The 5,848-nt window shown below is 44.0% G+C and overlaps 1 long non-coding RNA gene across 1 annotated transcript; it reads right to left on the bottom strand.

Annotated features, from left to right (window-relative positions):
• Window positions 1–650: 650 nt before the first annotated feature.
• Window positions 651–5,175, bottom strand: LOC134908828 (uncharacterized). The gene is made up of 2 exons (XR_010175806.1): window positions 4,121–5,175; window positions 651–1,406 (listed from the first exon to the last, which is right to left on the bottom strand). It is a non-coding gene; the product is annotated as an uncharacterized LOC134908828 (long non-coding RNA).
• Between the last annotated feature and the right edge of the window lie 673 nt (window positions 5,176–5,848).

The raw sequence follows: 5,848 nt of genomic DNA on the forward strand, positions 1-5,848 counted from the left end.
CACGGCATGATTGGGGGCGGGGCTTTTTGTTGTCACAGCCCGGCCCGCCCCCTGAAGTCTCCTGCAGCATCTCCTCTGCAGGCTTCTCCCAGAGAGGAGCATTAGAAAGTAGGTAAGTATGCCCTAGATACTGTATACAGGGCCTGACTGGGTAAACTCGATGGTTGTGGGGTCCTCATTCTGTGCATGGGCAGAACGTGTCCTGGGTCTTCGCATGCAGTGCCCCCTAAGCGGCATTTGGGGGCACGGTGCGGGCAGAATTTTCAGCATTCCCAAAAATGGAGGCATGTTGGCCCCGTTTTCTGGGAGTGGCGAGGCCAAAGTATGCGTCATCGGACTCAGATTTCATAGTCCAGCAGCATGAAACAGTCTGGCCATCCTGCATAACCCGAGGGCTACTGACATGGCCGATGTTCAGGCAAATGAATGCCTCCTGCCTCACGGTGCCTCCTGATACTTTTGCATGTTTGGCACAGCAGTTGCGCCCAAAGACGCAGCTACTGTATGAGCTGCGCCCATCTCTGTATCACGACCAAAGTTACAGGTGTGTAGACATCTGACAAATCAAAACACAAATATGGAAACACAAATATGGAGGTCTTTGCTCTAACACGTTATGGTAATATTCTTATCAAATAAAATAAATGAAGGAGACATGAAATGCTTGTTTATTACTGAATAGGAAAATCCTGCAGCGTGGGGGCAGTTATAGAAATGCAGAACTGACCCCCAGTAACGTTTACATACATATATGAGAGATAGAAGCAGAACAATAAGCAATGCCTGTAATTAGTTTCAACCTTGAATTCCTGTTTTTTCCTTATCACATAAATGGGGAATTTTATGTTCCAAAAAACAAATCAGTCCTTAAATTTACTCTCTGGGGATTATCCAGATGTGGAAGCAAACCAAAAAGGCAAGCAACTGGGCAAACAAAATGTGGCACTGCAGGGGAGGCAGATGTAACATGTGCAGAGAGATTTAGATTTGGGTGGGTTATATTGTTTCAGTGCAGGGTAAATACTGTCTGCTTTATTTTTTACACACTCCACCCAAATCTAACTCTCTCTGCACATGTTACACATTCCCCACCTGCGGTGCAGCATGGTTTCGTCCAGGTGTGTGCTTTTTTGGTTTGCTTACAACCCTGAATGAGGTCCCCTGTGTGTAGGTGAAAGTTTTCTCTGGAAGAAAGATCCTGCAGATAAGGCTTCATTGTTATCTGTAAATGTGATCATTAATTACCGCATTCATTAGATACAGGAACGCCGAAAATCTGAACTTCACAAAAAGTTAGAAATCCGGTCTTTCCACGTAGTATGAGGTTCACGTAGCGGCCCGTCATGTCTGTGATGGCGTGGAAGGTCTGAGAGCCAGCGAGCGGGATAGATTTAATCTCCACAAACCTGCGGAAAGGAAACATACTGACATAAACCAGGTTCCTCTGGGTATTTGTGATAAGGCAAAAATGAGCCAACTGATATCACAGAAGTTGGGCGGTAGGGAGGTGGTAGAATGCGGTATGTCAGGTAGCGCGACATAGCATGGCTGCTTTCGTGGTGGGAATGTGGTCGCAGGTATAGATGTGATGACTGAGGTACAATACTGCAACGTTGTTAAACTAATAGTTAATTTTAAGGATAAGAAATACCTCTAACATCTTCTTTACTCTCCCTGTTTGACCCAGAGGGTGTGGTATGTAAGGTCGATGGTAACTAGGTCGACAGGGTTGGTAGGTGACAGGGTCTCTAGGTCGACATGTTCTAGGTCAAAAGGTTGACATGAGTTTTTTATGGGTGGTTTTGTGTCATTTTCGCTGTACAGTGACCGGGAACCCCAATTAGCGCACTGTGTCCCCTCACATGACTCGCCTCGCTCGCCATGCTTCGGGCACATGTTACTATTCCCAATCGTAGTCCACATGGATCGTTAAGTATGAAAAAGTTCAAAAAAATGAACTAAATTGTGAAAAACTGTCGACTTTTTCACCTGTCGACCTAGAACACGTCGACCTACAGACCCTGTCGACCTAGTTACTATCGACCAATAGTGGTTGACCTAGACAGTGTCAACCTAGTTACTGTCGACCTAGAGTCTGGATCCCAACCCAGAATTGGGGATATCTGGGCATTTAAACCTCCTCCACCCCTAGAAACCTTTCTGTGTCGGAGAGGGTTAATTTCTGGTGACAATAAGAGGGCACGTCATTTGAAAAAGGAACAGACAGGAAGAAGGAGATTGGGCGCTTTTAGGGGCCGATATAACGCGTTTCTCTTTAATTAAATTTAGCGTTGCCGCTCCCCACACTTTTTCTTCTGCTGATATTCACAGCTGACCTGCTCGCCGGCAAGCGCTAGTGTTAATGTAGCAGCCAGCGTGTTTTGCTGCCCGTTTTTTCCTGGTGATATGCATTAGTGGAGATGTACTCATCCATGCAAACAGCAATAAAGCGGAGAGAGATAAATTACCAGACAATCAGCTCATATCTGCCATGTTACAGGCTGTGTTGGGAAAATGACAGTTGGAAGCTGATTGGTTGGTAGTTTATCACTCTCCATGGCTTAGTACATTTGCCCCACTGTCTCATAGTTGAGTTAATTGATAGGTCGCCCCCTCCTTTAGCTGAGTTTAAGATGTGTGAAGAACCCTAATCAGATGCCTCCTCATCTAATGATTGTTTCACGGAGCTTCTGCCACAAGCTGCACTGACATTTTTGGATGTGTTTATTGTGTCCCTGAAATCAGAATTTATATGTAACCCTAAGTATTAGGAGGTTGATTTTATGGTTACTAAATCGTCACCTTCTTTATAGTGTCTCCACCCAAATTTATGATATATAGTATTCTATAGTGAAGGGGTAAATTTGGGAAAAACCCTAACTACTTTATTGTTTTATATTATCTTTTGCAGTTAACCACGTACCTTCTATTTCTCCAATCCTCCACTCTAATCCATACATCAGGTAAGTAATCAACACTCATTAGATGCCTTTTCATATAAGTACTATTTATAAATGTATAACAGTAGCAATATTCATATTACATTACATATATACCATAAATGAATGTACCGTACATAGGAATTATTCCAGTGTACACTCAACAAATGAAACACTTACTATACGGAATAATTCTTCCTTACTCCTCCATGTAATATTAATACATTAAATCATATTACATTTCATTTATACATAACAGTTACTATAACAGTCCTGACATAACAATCTGATGAATTAAAGTCCATAGCCCATTCCTAAAATTTATATATATATATATATATATATATATATATATATATATATATATATATATGCATATATATTTATCGGTCCTTTCTCCACCACTTTAAAATCTTGGCTCCTATGAATATTGAATATATAGATATGTATTCCCAGGTAATAGTTTTTTTCCTCCAACCAGGGGTTGAAATCCTCTGTAGAAATAGCAAAAGAACTGGATATATCCAATACTGCTAAAGCTATCCTAGCTGGGTGTTATATTCAGAAGAATGTTACTTGTATCAATGACTTCCTGTTATGTGACACAAAGTTAATATTGTATCCAATTGCAGAACTCTTTCAAAGGATGGGTATTATACAACAGAGAGGTTATTTCTGTTACTAACTCCGTATTCATCTATCTATATCCAATGGCTAGTTAGGCTGTGTATATATATATATATATATATATATATATATATATGTATTTATGAGTCTATATGTAGACATATATATTAATAGTCCTTTTTAGTTATAAAGTACGGATTAATACAGCCTTTAATGTATAATGATAACTCCTTTCCTTTTAATTCAGTATGGAATATATACGGGGATCCCTTATTTATAGCCTGGTATTTATCATGTTAACCAGAAGTATTCTCCTCAGTGTTTTAAGTAAATATAGGAGCATCTGTCTTATATATATATAGATATATATGCCTGCAGACAATATGGCATAAGTTATTCTCCAGTTCTGTGACTCGTAGAATAAGTTCACTAAGCTCCTCCTTATCTATACAGCTGAAGTTGTTACCTCACAAATAAGGACAGGCTGCATGTCATGCAAGGTGATCCCTCCAGGTAGGGCTATCAGGACATAAAACAAATAATATAGCACAGACCTGCGTTGTCTTCACAATGGGGCTCCTGCCCATTGCCTTTGCAGTTCAATATTGACCAAACCCCCGCTCACTCTCATTGGCAGTCACTGGAGACCTGTCAGTAACTATGGCTACCAGTGGGCATGATGCTGTCAGTCAACGTGGACAGGTGCACTCAGGGATTGTGATAGGCGTTGCATAAGAAGCTGGGAAAATGCCATCTAGATTATCAGCGCAGCGGGACTGTAAATCTTTGTGAAGCGCTAACAGTTAGTGTGTGGGATGCATCTTCATATCTATAGTGAAACAGGTAATTGTCTCCGGCAGGCGGGGATATAGGCAGAGGCGGCTCTTTCAGGCGGAGCTTGAGCGGCGGCTTCTATCATGGAGCGGAGACTGTAAGAGGCTCCTGCAGGCGGAGATAGAGGCATGGGAGGCTTTACCAGGCGGAGCTTGGGCGGCGGCTTCTAGCATGGAGCGGAGACTGTAAGCGGCTCCGGCAGGCAGAGATAGCGGCATGGGAGGCTGTACAAGGCGGAGCTTGGGCGGCCGCTTCTAACATGTGAATGCGGTGGGCAGTGCCGGCAGGTGGGATCAGCAGCAGCGGTACAAGCGGAGCATCTGTACTGACAGTAGAAGCTTTTAGCGGGGAGCAGCGCTAGACACTGGAGCTATTAAGGTGGGTTATCTTACCACGATGTACCGAGTATGTTGTGTGTCTCCCGCTGTGCTTGCCTCCTCGGTCTCCGCTCTTGATGATCTCTGCTGCAATCTTCAATCTTCACCTGGCTACCGCTTCATCGCCTCCACTCTCGTCCGGCTCCTCTTCTTGCCCGATCTTCAGGTGCTTTTCCCCCTGGACTGAGGCTCCTTCCTCTCCCCTGCTCCCGCTTAATGTTTACAGCTCTTGACAGCAGGGCAGGAGGAGAGAGAAGTTTTGCTCACCGAAAGGGCACCAGTGTGTCAATGCGCTGAGATCCCCTCCTTTTATATTGGTTTCAGGGGTCTCGAGAGCAGTAATTTTCCCGCTCAGGTCGCGGGACACCCCTCAATCCTCCTGTCTCGTGCTCCCCCCAGCTGTGTATTCACTCAGGCATAGTTATCTACTCAGTCTCTGACTGGGGCTCGAGACAAGTGTCTTTTCCCGCTCCACAGTAAACCTGGCATAGGCCCTCATTCCGAGTCGTTCGCTCGGTAATTTTCTTTGCATCGCAGCGTTTTTCTGCTTAGTACGCATGCGCAATGTTCGCACTGCGACTGCGCCAAGTAATTTTGCTATGAAGATAGTTTTTTTACTCACTGCTTTTTCTTCGCTCCGGCGAACGTAACGTGATTGACAGGAAATGGGTGTTACTGGGCGGAAACACGGCGTTTTATGGGCGTGTGGATGAAAACGCTACCGTTTCCGGAAAAAACGCGGGAGTGGCTGGAGAAACGGGGGAGTGTCTGGGCGAATGCTGGGTGTGTTTGTGACGTCAAACCAGGAACGACAAGCACTGAACTGATCGCAGATGCCGAGTAAGTCTGAAGCTACTCTGAAACTGCTAAGTAGTTTGTAATCGCAATATTGCGAATACATCGTTCGCAATTTTAAGAAGCTAAGATTCACTCCCAGTAGGCGGCGGCTTAGCGTGTGTAACTCTGCTAAAATCGCCTTGCGAGCGAACAACTCGGAATGAGGGCCATAGTCCTAATTACATTACCTCAGTTTTATAATAGTTTCATCTACAATAGCATTAATACCCATAT

This window comes from Pseudophryne corroboree, chromosome 4, assembly GCF_028390025.1.
Source record: "Pseudophryne corroboree isolate aPseCor3 chromosome 4, aPseCor3.hap2, whole genome shotgun sequence".
Classification (NCBI taxonomy): Eukaryota; Metazoa; Chordata; class Amphibia; order Anura; family Myobatrachidae; genus Pseudophryne; species Pseudophryne corroboree.